The sequence below is a fragment of the Pristiophorus japonicus genome, chromosome 1 (assembly GCF_044704955.1).
Source record: "Pristiophorus japonicus isolate sPriJap1 chromosome 1, sPriJap1.hap1, whole genome shotgun sequence".
Taxonomy (NCBI): domain Eukaryota; kingdom Metazoa; phylum Chordata; class Chondrichthyes; family Pristiophoridae; genus Pristiophorus; species Pristiophorus japonicus.
The window spans coordinates 277,770,281-277,786,439 of NC_091977.1; the positions used below are offsets into that span (position 1 = coordinate 277,770,281).

At 42.5% G+C, this 16,159-nt stretch overlaps 1 protein-coding gene across 1 annotated transcript in view; it reads right to left on the reverse strand.

Annotated features, from left to right (window-relative positions):
* rims2a (regulating synaptic membrane exocytosis 2a) overlaps window positions 1-16,159 on the reverse strand; it is a 1,685,585-nt gene that overhangs the window by 514,269 nt on the left and 1,155,157 nt on the right. The gene's annotated exons all lie outside the window — the stretch shown is intronic.

Genomic DNA, 16,159 nt, shown 5'->3' on the forward strand with positions numbered 1-16,159 from the left:
TCTGCTTCCTTTTAGGGGCGCACGGCTCAATTCTGCATTGGAGGTGGGACATTTGGGTCGTGCGCAGGAAGTCCCAATCCTGGAAGGTTGCCCCCCCCCCCCCCCAATTGGGGCGAGAGGCAATTTCCAGCCCTAAATATTTAAAAAGATAAAAGGTAAAAACTGACGATGGACATTGAACGACAATGAAAAGTGGAAGACATGAGAAAAAAAGAATCAGAAAGCTAGCATCAGTTCACAAAGACATACACAATGCTGCAAAACTAGCTATGTATTCAAAAAATAACCGCACTTTAAAACATTCCTAAAAACCTAAAAACATTCAAAAAACTTGCCTTTCCTCCCGTTAACAGGTGTAAAGTGAGTTTTCTCCTCAGCATCTTTATAACATTAAAAAACACAAACAGTGGCATTAATAGACAGTGACAACACATGAGCAAAACGGAGGCTGAAGCTATGCAACATCCAGACTGTCCAATGCACAGAAACGAAGATGAAAACTGTATTTAACATGGTGAAAACAGCACAGTAACACCAATAAAAACATACACACACATAATCACACACAAGACACATTAGTCATCGATTTGAATCAGGAAGCAGCACTTTCTGATCCAAACTGATACAGTTAAAGGAGAGAAATGAAGATTCAAACCATTTGCATTTAGACCAGGTTTAAACACAGTTAGAAGGAACTGTTCTTATTCCATATAATCTTTTATAGAATTGCATCATGCGTTGTTAAAGCAAGACATGTGTTTTACAGTACGGTTACTTTCTACAGAAGCTGTGATGCATACATTTGAGTAGCTGATTGTTTCCTTTTCACCTGAGGCTATCTATAAAACCCACTGCTAATTGGCTGAGTGTTGCATTTGTGAGATCGCCCCTTCTATCAGTTAGAATGCTTCTTTTCCAAAATGGCCAATGGTACAAAATAAACTCAGTAAAGAAAAGGCTAGACCCACCAATTCTTAAGGTTGCCAGTTTAATTCTGAGGCTGCCAGTTTTGGCTACATATTATTCCATAGCACATAATTCAATCATTTAAATTGGTGCTGAACACTGACAAACTACCTTTTCACAATAATAATTCCGAATAAGAATTCTTAATACTTACTTCTCATTCTGCAGACAATGTTTGTGCTAAAGAAATCACTCCTTTGAATATAAGATTGCTTTATGAAGAAAAATATTCCTTTTGAAAAGCAGTTTGTTTCAAGGTCTAATCTATAAAGAGGATGTTAATGTATGATGCATGTCCCTCATCATGTGGTGCTCAGGAATTGTGTTTTCTCTGTTGAAAGGCTGTGAAATATTGGCTGTAGATTTTCTCCTGTGATGCTCATACAATAGACAACTTATGGAGCACTTGACTCCAAAGGGCTGTGTTGCAACAAGACAGTGGTTCTTCTTACAAGTGATTAAAACTGAGGAAAAAAGCTGTCAATTTGGCCATTTGGCCCCTCGAGCCTGCTCCGCCATTCAACAAGATCATGGCTGATCTGATCTTGGCCTCAACTCCACTTTCCTGCCCGCTCCCATTAACCCTTGACTCCCTTATCGTTCAAAAATCTGTCTATGTCCACCTTAAATATAGTCAATGACCCAGCCTCCACAGCTCTCTGGGGTAGAGAATTCCATAAATGCTCGACCCTCAGAGAAGAAATTCCTCCTCATTTCCATCTTAAATGTGCGACCCCTTATTCTGAAACTATACCCCTTAGTTCTAGATTCTCCCACAAGGGGAAACATCCTCTCTGCATCTACCCTGTCAAGCCCCCCACTGGAAAATACACTGAAAAATCATTGGTAACTGAACCAAAGTTTGAAACTAGCACTGTTTAAACGAAAAGGACATCTCTCTTTAACCAAAAACAATAAATAAGTAAATAGTAAGATAAAACAGAAAGTTACAACAGTATTAACACACCACAGCACACACAGTCTACATGGTCACAGACAAGACACACCTTCCTCCACCTCTGACCACTGCTCCAGAGTATTTTCATTGTCTTCTTCTGTATAATACCAATAAAGTTATTAAAACTTAGACTGTAAAACTCAGACCGGTTCATATTTTATCTGACTGGTGAAAATAAGCACTGAAGAAAAAATCTGATAAGTAGCTCCAAAATCATAATTAAAATGTAAATATGTGGGCATAAACTGTTCGAACCATTATATATTTCAGCAAGCAGACCTAAGTTTAATTACATTGGTTTTGTGAATTGTACATTAGCAGATTTGAACTATCAAGGAGTAAGCGCACACTACAGTGTTGATCATCCCATTACAATGGAAAATTATACCATTTAGTAATATCCTGGTTGCAGGTACACAGAAAACAAAGCTTTTATGATAATGGCCCTGAAATTCCACGAGGATGGTGTAGGTCTCCCGCCAAAACCTCCAGGAAAGACAACATAATTATCAGCTGTTTAGACCATTTCTCTGCGTGGGTGGGGGGGGGGGGGGGGGAGGAATCCTGAACTTACAATGGGAGATGGGAGAATACCCCACAGAATTTCAAGACTTAGTGTAATGTATGCACCTGTGAGTATGCTCACAGGTTTGTAGAGCTGTTGACCATCTTGTCGTCTGGAGGAGGTGGGGGTCCCTGATGGAGTGCACTCTACGCGGGAGTCCTCCCATTATTTATCGGGGACTTGGCCTGGAGGATGGTGCACGGAGCAGTCCCGTGTAATAAATTTTTAAGCCGGTTCACGGGCTCACAGGCCGCCTGAAATTTCTGCGGTCTGGAGGAGTCCGTGTTCCATGTTTTTACTGAATGTGTGAGGTTGCAGCCCCTGTTTCAATATTTAAAGGGGCTGCTCCTCAAATTCTGGTTGCACTTCAGTCCCACACTCCTGATCTTTGGGCACCCTGTACGGAGGGGAGCGGGTAGGTCCGAGGGCCTCCTCGTAGGACTGCTCCTGGGCACGGCCAAGGGTGCCATGAGCCGGTCCAGGCAGCGGGCAGTCGAGGGGGTCGTTCAGCCTGACTGCCTGCCTCTCTTCCGCGCGTACATCTGTGCCAGGGTGTCCTTGGAGATGGAGCACGCGGTGTCCACCGGTACGCTCCCGGCCTTCCGCAAGAGGTGGGCACCGGAGGGACTGGAGTGCATCAACCACCCCGGCAACCAAATTTTAATTTGATTTTATATGTTTTAAAGTTTAATTTGTTTTATTGCCGGTTTTAGTGGCCCCCTCTCCTTTTACAGGGGGCACTTGCATTATGTATGATTTTAGTGCCCCAAAAAAAAACCAATAAAAAAAAATACAAAAAAGGGCCTTGATAAGTGTTCAGAGTGTCCCCCAGATCAGGGGGCACTTGATTTAACCATTCAATTTTGTTTTTCTACAAGAGTTGTAGAGCTGTTGACCATCTTGTCATCCGGAGGAGGTGGGGGTCCCTGATGGAGTGCACTCTACGCGGGAGTCCTCCCACTATTTATTGGGGACTTGGCCTGCAGGGTGGTGCATGGAGCAGTCGCGTGCAACAAATTTTTAAGTCGGTTCACGGGCTCCCAGGCAGCCTGCAATTTCTGCGGTCTGGAGGAGTTCGTGTTCCATGTTTTTATGGAGTGTGCGAGGTTGCAGCCCCTATTCCACTATTTAAAGGGGCTGCTCCTCAAATTCTGGTTGCACTTCAGTCCCACACTCCTGATCTTTGGGCACCCTGTGCGGAGGGGAGCGGGTAGGTCCGAGGTCCTCCTCGTAGCACTGCTCCTGGGCACGGCCAAGGGTGCCATCAGCCGGACCAGGCAGCGGGCGGTCGACTGCCTGCCTCTCTTCTGCGCGTACATCCGAGCCAGGGTGTCCCTGGAGATGGAGCACGTGGTGTCGACCGGTATGCTCGCGGCCTTCCGCGAGAGGTGGGCGCCGGAGGGACTGGAGTGCATCATCAACCCCGGCAAACAAATTTTATTTTGATTTTATATGTTTTAATGTTTAATTTGTTTTATTGCCGGGTTTTAGTGTCCCCCTCCCATTTTAGTCAGGGGGCACTTGTATAATTTGTCGTTTTTGTGCCCAAAACCCCCCCCCCCAAAAAAAAAGGGCACTTGAAAAGTGTTTGGAGTGTTCCCCCCGCCACCACCCCCCACCCTCCCTTTTAATCAGGGGGCACTTGATTTAATGTTTGTTTTTGTTTTGCAACAAAAGAGTTGTCGAGTGGTTGGAGGCGTGGCCTATTCACTTGGAGCAGTGAGCTGTGGAGAGAGGAGCTTGCTGCAAGTGCTCCAGCCTGCAGCCTGTGAAACTGTGCATCTCAGGAAGAGGAGGAAGGGGCTTACTGAATTCAACTACTTCGAGGGAGAGCAGGAGAGCAAGAATTTTGTAGAGCTGTTGAGTTGCGAGTGGCTTAGCCAGTCACGTGATGTTCACAAGGCTCAATAAAACCCCAGCCAGTTGGGTTCAGGGGATTCACGATGAGGCAGGTGGTTGTGAGCCTGGTGGATGAACTGGTAACATGTAGTGTGATTATAAAACCTTTTGCTAATAAACCAACTAGTTCTTAATAGCAATGTGTTACTCTGAATTTGTAAGCAAAGAACCCATGAAGCAAATACATTACACAATGTTAATGTTTTCAAGATGGATAAGAAATAATTACTAAGGAAACAATAAATAGGAATGCAGCACCACAATACAATTTAAATTCTGAAGTGTATATTCCAACTTCAATCGGTGTAAATTGAGCATTATTTGACTGGCCACCCATTATACACCCCACCCAAGTGTCCCTTCCATTGAAGTCAATGTAACGGACTTGAGCTGTATGACAAGCAGCCGATCAGATGGTGTCCATTTTATGACCTGCCGAAGTTGACAGTTCTGTCCAGTGATTCTATGCTCCTATCTGGGCCTCTTGTTTGACAGAATGTTGGGTCAAAGACACAACAACGCATTGCTAATTCTCTGATCCCCATTCTTGTTGAACAAGAGTTCCTGCTCACAATGCGCATGCAATGCGTAATCACTGAGCATATTTTTATAGGTATCAACCGCAGTCTACAAAACAACTACCCAACAGCTATTTTCTACAAACCTATTTACAACGAATGCAGCAACTTACATAGTTGACCGCCTTTACCTGTCCTCATATATATTTACACATTTCAAAAGCACAAGTGCAGTTCAGAATTTTAAAACTTTCTAAAGCAACATATAAATATAATATCTGATCGTGATTTTGCAATGGATTTTTTCCCCACAAAAAGTTCCTGTTGATCAATCGATTTAGACACTTGTTCCAATATATAAGTGACTCACAAACTTCCCAAGGGAACTCAGGAATCATTCAGCCTCATCATGTCACAATTACACTCTATTTCTCTTACCAGTTTAATTTAATCTAAGTGTGAGTGCGTTTGGTTTGATCTGCACCCCTCTACAATTTACAGTTCATATAACTGAGCTGTAAACCACACACTAGTAAGAACATAAGAATTAGGAGCAGGTGTAGGCCATTCGGCCCCGCGAGCCTGTTCCACCATTCAACGAGATCATGGCTGATATTCTACCTCAACTCCACTTTCCTGCACTATCCCCATATCCCTTGATGCCCTTAATATCCAAAAATCTATCAATCTCTGTCTTGAATATACTTAAAGACTGAACCTTCACAGCCCTCTGGGGTAGATAATTCCAGAGATTCACCACCCTCTGAGTGAAGAAATTTCTCCTCATCTCAGTCCTAATTGGCCAACCCCTTATTCTGAGACTGTGACCCCTGGTTCTAGACTCCCCAGCCAGAGGAAACATCCTCCATCTACTCTGTCAAGCCCTGTAAGAATGTTGTACGTTTCAATGAGATCACCTAAACTCTAGAGAATATAGGCCTAGTCTACTCAATCTCTCTTCATGGGACAATCCCCCTATCCCAGGAATCAGTCTGGTGAACCTTTGTTGCACTCCCGCAATGACAAGTATATCCTTCCTTACATAAGACTACCAAAACTGTACACAACACTCCAGGTGCGGTCTCACCAGGGCCCTATATAATTGCAGTAAGACGCCTTTAATCTCATATTCAATTCCTCTTGCAATAAAGACCAACAGACCATTTGCTTTCTTAATTGCTTGCTGTATCTGCATGTTAACTTTCAGTGATCCGTGTAAAGGACACCCAGGTCCCTCTGAACACCAACATTTCCCAACCTCTCACCTTTTAAAAAACTCTGCTTTTCTATTTTTCCTACCAAAATGGATAACTTCACATTTCTCCACATTATATTCCATTTGCCATATTCTTGCCCACTCACTTAGCCTGTCTATACCCTCTTGAAGCCTCTTTGCATCCTCGTCACAACTTACATTCCCAGCTAGCTTTGTATCATCAACAAACTTGGATTATACAGGTACAATGTCTCAAATCCGGCTGTCCGAAAATCGGAATTGTCCAGACATTTTTGAGAAAATCCCATTTGATATTCAGTAATATAAAATCTGGAATTATTGTCCAAATAACGGTGGGCTGGACTAGTTATTGGCTTCGCCGCGATGTTTTAAATGGTGTGCGATCGGTCCGAGCCTTGCCGAATGACCCTCGACCTGGCTCGATCCGACCAAAGTATGCAGGACTTTGTTATAACACGTATTAACATGAACAAAGTGCAGAGGCACAATGACAGCAGTCGTAGTGATAAAATAGAGAGAGACAAGAGAGGTTAGGAAATTCTAAATTGTAACAATTTCACTTACCAAATAGTGCAAAATAAACTTACAAGCTAATGAAGAGGTGCTCCAATAAGGGAATAAATAATAATTTATATAATTTTTAATATGGTATCCCTGGTTATATTAATGGTCTAAATCTGTATAAACCGGGTATTTATTGGAGATATACATGAAGTACTTCAGTACAAACTGAACTAGTGTACTTAATTCTTTGAACACCAGCAATGAAGTTACGATGTTTCAATTTATTCAGGCAACCAGCAGATCTCCCATGGCATTGCTCACAGTGTGCTGGAGGTTATGTTGTTTTATAATGATAGGATTATCATGCAATTTATAAAAATAATCTTGGACCACAATTAAGACCAAGGCCACGTTTTGTTAACAAGCAGCTAAACAACTGCTAAACTTAGGGGAGGACTCACTGAAGAGCCAGGAAGGGTAGAGAATGGGGCTGGAGATTTGGTTTTAGTTGTTATATTGCAACAACATCTTGTATTTACATAGCACCTTTAACAAAAATAAATAAAAAAGGGAAGGTGGCTCAACCGTGGCTATCTAGGGAAATCAGCGATAGTATTAAAGCCAAGGAAATGGCATACAAATTGGCCAGAAATAGCAGCGAACCTGGGGACTGGGAGAAATTTAGAACTCAGCAGAGGAGTACAAAGGGTTTGATTAGGGCAGGGAAAATGGAGTACGAGAAGAAGCTTGCAGGGAACATTAAGGCGGATTGCAAAAGTTTCTATAGGTATGTAAAGAGAAAAAGGTTAGTAAAGACAAACGTAGGTCCCCTGCAGTCAGAATCAGGGGAAGTCATAACGGGGAACAAAGAAATGGCAGACCAATTGAACAAGTACTTTGGTTCAGTATTCACTAAGGAGGACACAAACAACCTTCCGGATATAAAAGTGGTCAGAGGGTCTATTAAGGAGGAGGAACTGAGGGAAATCTTTATTAGTCGGGAAATTGTGTTGGGGAAATTGATGGGATTGAAGGCCGATAAATCCCCAGGGCCTGATGGACTGCATCCCAGAGTACTTAAGGAGGTGGCCTTGGAAATAGCGGATGCATTGACAGTCATTTTCCAACATTCCATTGACTCTGGATCAGTTCCTATCGAGTGGAGGGTAGCCAATGTAACCCCACTTTTTAAAAAAGGAGGGAGAGAGAAAGCAGGGAATTATAGACCGGTCAGCCTGACATCAGTAGTGGGTAAAATGATGGAATCAATTATTAAGGATGTCATAGCAGCGCATTTAGAAAATGGTGACATGATAGGTCCAAGTCAGCATGGATTTGTGAAAGGGAGATCATGCTTGACAAATCTTCTGGAATTTTTTGAGGATGTTTCCAATAAAGTGGACAAAGGAGTACCAGTTGATGTGGTATATTTGGACTTTCAGAAGGCTTTCGACAAGGTCCCACACAGGAGATTAATGTGCAAAATTAAAGCACATGGGATTGGGGGTAGTGTGCTGACGTGGATTGAGAACTGGTTGTCAGACAGGAAGCAAAGAGTAGGAGTAAATGGGTACTTTTCGGAATGGCAGGCAGTGACTAGTGGGGTACCGCAGGGTTCTGTGCTGGGGCCCCAGCTGTTTACATTGTACATTAATGATTTAGACGAGGGGATTAAATGTAGTATCTCCAAATTTGCGGATGACACTAAGTTGGGTGGCAGTGTGAGCTGCGAGGAGGATGCTATGAGGCTACAGAGTGACTTGGATAGGTTAGGTGAGTGGGCAAATGCGTGGCAGATGAAGTATAATGTGGATAAATGTGAGGTTATCCACTTTGGTGGTAAAAACAGAGAGACAGACTATTATCTGAATGGTGACAGATTAGGAAAAGGGAAGGTGCAACGAGACCTGGGTGTCATGGTACATCAGTCATTGAAGGTTGGCATGCAGGTACAGCAGGCGGTTAAGAAAGCAAATGGCATGTTGGCCTTCATAGCGAGGGGATTTGAGTACAGGGGGAGGGAGGTGTTGCTACAGTTGTACAGGGCCTTGGTGAGGCCACACCTGGAGTATTGTGTACAGTTTTGGTCTCCTAACTTGAGGAAGGACATTCTTGCTATTGAGGGAGTGCAGCGAAGGTTCACCAGACTGATTCCCGGGATGGCGGGACTGACATATCAAGAAAGACTGGATCAACTGGGCTTGTATTCACTGGAGTTCAGAAGAGTGAGAGGGGACCTCATAGAAACGTTTAAAATTCTGACGGGTTTGGACAGGTTGGATGCAGGAAGAATGTTCCCAATGTTGGGGAAGTCCAGAACCAGGGGTCACAGTCTAAGGATAAGGGGTAAGCCATTTAGGACCGAGATAAGGAGAAACTTCTTCACCCAGAGAGTGGTGAACCTGTGGAATTCTCTACCACAGAAAGTAGTTGAGGCCAATTCACTAAATATATTCAAAAGGGAGTTAGATGAAGTCATTACTACTCGGGGGATCAAGGGGTATGGCGTGAAAGCAGGAAGTGGGTACTGAAGTTTCATGTTCAGCCATGAACTCATTGAATGGCGGTGCAGGCTAGAAGGGCTGAATGGCCTGCTCCTGCACCTATTTTCTATGTTTCTATGTTTCTATCCCAAGGCGCTTCACAGGAGTATTACGAGATAAAAATTTGACACCGAGTCGCATAAGTAGAAATTAGCACAGGTTAAAGAGGAGCGTCTTGAAGGAGGAAAGAGAGATAGAGAGGCAGAGAGGTTTAGGCAGGGAGTTCCAGAGCTTCGGGCTTTGGCAACAGAAGGCACGGCCACCAATCGTGGAGCGATTATAATCAGGGTTGCTTACGAGGGCAGAATTAGAGGAGCACAGACATTGCGGGGGGCTGTGGGGTTGGAGGAGATTACAGAGATAGGGAGGGGCAAGGCCATGGAGGGATTTGAAAATAAGAATGAGAATTTTGAAATCGAGGCATTGCTTAACCGGGAGCCAGTGTAGGTCAGCGAGCACAGAAGTGATAGGTGAGCAGGACTTGGTGCGAGTTAGGACACGGGCAGCAGAGTTTTGGATCACTTCTAGTTTACGTAGGGTAGAATGTGGGAGGCCAGCCAGGAGTGAATTTGGAATAGTCAAGTCTAGAGGTAACAAAGGCATGGATGAGGGCTTCAGCAGCAGATGAGCTGAGGCAAGAGCGGAGACGGGCGATGTCATGGAGGTGGAAATAGGCGGTTTTAGTTATGCTGCGGATATGTGGCAGAGCAGGGAGTGGGGCCAGATGGTGCAGCATACCAAATATCGCCCAGAGAGCCAGCAGCATGGAATGTGGTCGAACAGCAGGTTGCAAGGCCACAGCTTTAATTAATTTGAAGGAAAGCTCAACATAGATCAGCTAGCAAGGGCGCTATTTGTTTCAGGTCAAACATCGGGTCCCGATAGGGCTGTGGTACAGTGAGCAGTGGGGTCTGAAAGGACAATAATTTTTAATATTTTTTAAGCAGGGGTAATGGGGATGAGGGCCACAGCTCCAAAGTTTTTTTTATTTTCGCCAATCAGTGGACAACCAGACAGCGGGGACCAAGGCAACAGGCTAGAAGTTCTATTTATTTTTGGAAGGGGATAGTCAGCCAAGTGGAGAGCGTGGAGTGGGTCTCAAGTGCAATTTGTTTTCAGGGACAGTCAACGAGAGGAGAGTGAGCCCACAAGCCAACAGGGATTTTTTGAGTGGGCAACCAGCACAATGAACATGGTGCCCCAAGCTTACATTTTTGTTGGGAGTCAGTGGTGGAGCAGACTGGAGTTCACACAGGATCAAAGATACAGGAGATAAAGGAGCGGGGAAACTGTACAATAGGGACTGAGGTGGAACTATGAAAGGAAAGAAGAGGTGAAGGAGAGTAGCAGAGCAAGTAGGAAGAGTGGGAGCAACAGCTGTGGAGCATCTTTTATATTCAGCGCTTCGCTGCTTCAGGCTCAGTCTGAAATGTAATTTACGATAAAGAACACAAGAGTAAAATCATCTAATGGCCCAGTGTGTAGGCTTTCAAATGTAAGAAAGTGGTGAGCCACAGCATAGGTATATTGAAATGCTACAAATGAAAGAAAGACTTCCATTTATATAACGCCTTTCATGACCACCGGACGTCCCAAAGTGCTTTACAGCCAATGAAGTACTTTTGAAGTGTAGTCACTGTTGTAATGTAGGAAACACAGCAGCCAATTTGCACACAGCAAGCTCCCACAAACAGCAATGAGGTAATGATCAGATAATCAGTTTTTTGTTATGTTGGTGGAGGGATAAATATTGGCTCCAGGACACCGGGGATAACTCCCCTGCTCTTCGAAAAGTAGTTATGGTAATTTTAACAAGCGTTATCGAGTAAACCATTGAAAGTAATATAAGCAGGCATTACTTCAGGCGTTGCCATGACAAAATCATGACACAAAAAATAAGAACGGAAGTGCTCATCTTTACAAGAAATCTTTTGTAGATCTATTGTGAATTAAGAAAAGTTACATAAATTATTGCACTTCTGTACCAAACTTTACAAGTATTGTTTTAACAGATACATTACAAAACTTTTTCAAACTACACTATAGTTTAGCAGCACAATATTTAAGTGTATCAGGAAGGTGAGGTGCAGCCTTAGTTATCATTAGTTTGTTGAAACTGAGAAATCAACAAGTTCATGTTCAGAGACAACAATGTCGGCTCAATTCGATTGAATGACCCAAAGATTCAAAGGAGCTGCTTCACTGTTTTGTTTTTACAGGTAGCGTGCCTGCCCTAAAATTGACTGCGGAATTGTGCATATCACAGAAATTTACAGCACAGGCCGACAAAGAGCCATCCAGCCTAATCCCACTTTCCAGCTCTTGGTCTGTAGCCCTACAGGTTACGGCACTTTAAGTGTGCATCCAATTCCTTTTTAAATGTGATGAGGGTTTCTGCCTCTATCAACCTTTTAGTCAGTGAGTTCCAGACCTCCACCACCCTCTGGGTGAAAAAATTCCCCTCAAATCCCCTCTAAACCATCTACCAATTACTTTAAATCTATGCCCCTGATTGTTGACCCCTCTGCTAAGGGAAATAAATCCCTCCTATCCACTCTATCTAGGCCCCTCATAATTGTATACACCTCAAGAGATTATAATACTTGCATTTTTTCCTGAAACTCAACAGGAATGAATGCTTTCTAAAAGTTTGAGGTTCAGATGGAAGATTAAGGGGTATATTTTTCTTTTAATGGGGAGGATTTCCTCTGGTTACTATGTGCGAGTAATATCGTAAACATGGTGGGAGAATTTCTTCTGATTGTTACTCCCAGTAAAATCACAAACTAGTTCTTTAGAATGCACTAGGATTTTGCTTTAGGATTTCACTGGAAGTGTTGATGAGAAGGAGTCTCCCTGAATGCATTTACAATGTCACTACATGTAATGATCAGAGGAATTCTTTTCCCCAATATGAGAACTTTTCTTGCATGCTTTTTCCCTAGTTATTGACACTGCCAATCAGAATGGTGGTGTGTCGATGCTTTGTTGCTATTGGGTTCACGAAACAACCGACTCAGCTGAAGAGTGTACAAGGCAGAACAAAGTTCCAATCATTTCAGCAGATTTGGAAATGCTGATTTACAGTCTTGGATGTGGATGTCTCAGTGGATGGAGCTCTAGCAAACAGAAGCAATCATTTTGGCGACACCGGACTGTCAACCACCATAGAGCGGAGATAATGAGCATAGCAGGATATCACCAGCTTGGGATGGCAAACTAGTAGGATTTTCCAGAGGTTTCATGACACAGTAGTAGATTGGCCACCTGTTATACATGCTGTAGCAGTTGTTCTTTTCCATTGCCTTTAATCAGGCAGGGCGTATCGTACACACCCCCTATTGAAGTTAAAGGTTCCACCCACAGGAACGTGAAATGGATACATTGTTACTGATTGCGTAAAATATGGAATTTTCAAACATATCCTCACTACATATGGATGAAGATTGACTTGTTATTGACTCTGGGAAATTAATTAATTTCAAAGCACCAATGGACTCTGCCAATATGGAGTAATTGTCTGACTTTGTGCAGCAGGTGTGTGGCATTATGTACAGGTGCTATCAGTCATAGATGCACTAAGTAACAGAACCTTAAAGGAGTTTGCCTTTTATCCTTCCTTCTCCTTCAAAGCTGTGTGAGATGTACAGCTTCCTCAGAATAATGAAATCATGCATACTTTCCAGGAGCTGTGCAGTATTTTCTGTCAGGGGTTGTACACTATTGAGGAAATAATATCCCTTGCTATTACGTCAAGACATAGCATTGTGGGTAGTCACATATGTACAGTCTGGGATTCCCTATATGCTGGGGAAACCAAAACTGTATACACACACACACACACACACACACAGCTTCCATTCCTGCTTCTGCTGGTCTCTACTGAAGTGGATTCAGTGGCAAAACAGGACTTCAGCTACCTGCTTAATGAATTGTCTGACTTCTATGGTGCCCCATGTGGGTATGAGGAAAAATTGTGGCATGAAAGCTTGGGGGAGAGGTGACATTCAGTGCCATTAGTAGTGCAGTTCAGGTCTTTGATTGTGCCAGCAGGTCTTCATGGCATCTCTCTCCAGCCTGTACTTTACCATGCACTGGTCTTGTGTCATACTCAGGTAGGATACTCTGGTTCAGTAGATATGCTTCCTGAGATAATTAGTTCTTTAAGTGGTCTCTCTCCTATGCTTCAAACCACCCTCTCCAGCAGTCCTCTCTGAACTATGTTATAGCTGACAATTTAAAAGTCCTCCATTCACCTCTGGGAATGCTGCACTCGCACATTCAAATATTCTCCTTCCTTCATCTGATTAACTCACCCTCAGAATGAGAATCAACAACGTAATGCTCTTTTGTATCTGTCCCTAGCAGGGAAAGCTGCGTGCCTTTTTTAACTGAGGATTTCAACTGAACACTGACAGTTATTAACAAGCTTTTTTCCTTTGCAATTCTCTTTACACCCATTTTAAACTGTAAGCAAAAATAAGACTAGAAATAATAATGGAAAACCGTTACCAATTTAGCTCACTGGTTTATTCAGATCTACTTTACCATTAACAATAACAGGAAGAGTAAATATGAGCTAAACACTGAGGGGGGAAATTGGTCCTCGTCACGCCTGATCTTTGGGCAAAAAGGGTTATCTTGAGGGGACCAATTTTGGGTTGCGATTTCTCCTGCTGGCTGTAACAATCACCCCATGCTTTGTCAGGTTTACCTTTTATAACAGAAGCTTTACTAATGAGTTTATTAAGATATATTTTAAATGCTTTACTTATATTGTATTATTCTGCAGGGGAACGGAGTGCACTATGACAGCTGGGCACTATGTCGTGTCTTCGCTGCTACACCTGAAGACTGTGGTGAGTGGCTGAATCCCATTCGCAGTTTGTGTTACATGCAGTTAAAAACTGGAGAGGGATGGGAGGGGAAAACCCAGAAGGGAAAAAGAATAGTGAAGGGAGGTAGGAAGAGGAGGGAACAGAGCAAGAGTGGGGAGAGGAGACGGGAAAACAAGAGATCAGAAGAGAAGATGAAAGAAGAAAAATGAGAGGTGAAAGGAGAAGAGACATTATAGGGACAAACTCAAAGTACTGACATGGGAGCTTTTCCATGATATAGATTAAATGTAGAGCTACTGCTACAAGTTTAAATTCTGTCTGAATTTTGCTTCAAGGAAGCCTTCGTGCAATTTACTATATCAGATGTTTCAGTGGTGTATCTAAGAGAGTTCTAAAAATTCCTTGTTTTATACTTAGCGGCATAGAGATTTGTTGGTCAAGCTGGGTACAGGGAACATTCCCCAAGCCTGAGTGGGTAGGCCCGAGGCACACATGGCATTGGGCCTTGGGCCTTGGGCCTGCAGTTAAATGAGACTAGGCATCCCCAGGCAACTCGCCAACACAGAGGCTTGTAATTTTAAACAGTAATAGATACTGATTGGTGACTTTAAGACAGGAATCTGATTTCAGGCTTAATGAGATTTTTTTTAAATGAAGCCAGCCTTGTAATGTCCATAATGCCTGGATTGTTGCTTTGCAACTCACTGACATTACCTTTCATATAGTTCATTGGCAGGCCCTTTACAGTATAAACATAAATGTAACTTAACTTACTGATGTCAGCTCAAATTATCTCCTATAATGTGCAAGGAATCCTTAGTATTTTTAGAGATCGTCAATATTATTAACTGCACAACACATTCAATATAAAATAATATTTGAAACTAGGCATCTAAACAAAACATATACATATATTTTATGTATATGTGTGTATACATACACACACACAAACACATCTGTGTAGCTCTCCCACTGAACAATTTGCCCTTTTATGTTTTCCATCCACACTTCTTTTCCAAAAAAAGGACTGCAATTGACACGACATGGTTTCCTGCCCATTCACATGCAATGAACTACGTGACAAACTCCACTCTCCAGGAAAGTACTAACTCTCTTCTATTTTAATGTCGGATCTAGACAATTGGTTAAATTTACAAGTTCTGTTCTGTTTAAGAGAAAAAGGGAAAATTAAAAATGTCATTGCCGGTTTGGTAGTTCTGGACCGCTGAAACCACCGGGAATCTATTGCAGTTTTGTTTATTTCTGCAGACGAAGCCCAAAAAGGCTCCTCTACAAAAGTAACCCCGTTTCTGTTTACAAACCTTCATAAAGATCAATTCCTTCTTCTCCATTGTCTGGGAAGAAAGCAATAGAGAAAAAAAAAAATGGAATAAATAAAAGAAAAAATATGAAAGGAGAAAGGAACGGCAACAAATAATCTTTCACAGATCAATATTAGTTAAAGCTGATTCGTTACTTCCTTAACAAAATAAAATGTTGAGTTTTCTACATCATTTAATACGTTAGTTTCGAGCACCCCCTTTCTCCAGGTTCAGCTTTGCGCCATTCTAACACAGTATGAATACCTGAGAGCAAATCAAACAATTAAATCATTGCATCTTAGTGGCACACGGCAATCCCAGCAAGTCTGGACTATTGCGATATGAATACTGATGCTCCAGTTTAATTCTGCACCCTACAAATCTATTACTATATTCATATATGTAATACGATTGAGAAATATAAGTGACTTTTGGGCCTTCTTTACATTTAATATTAATTGTTAATGAACAAGTAGAATTAATTAGTTGCAAACTGCCAATAATGTATTATTTATATCATATTAAATACTTTACAGCACATTTTTTTTAAATGGTTAAAAATGTCTGTTTCGTAGTTGTGTTCCCATGAACCGGGAGTGTGTCAGCATTTCTGTTGGGTGTGTGTAAACTCTTTCAATCCATTTTACTGTTTGTCAAGATTCATCATTCACACAACTTTCAAACAAACCTAAAGCCATCAACAATGAGATTCTATTTTTGCAGCTTTTCAACATTGCTGCGCTTGACACATCGACTGGCCTCTGCCCATTTGATGGAATGACTAGGCAAGATTTAGGTCGACCTCACTC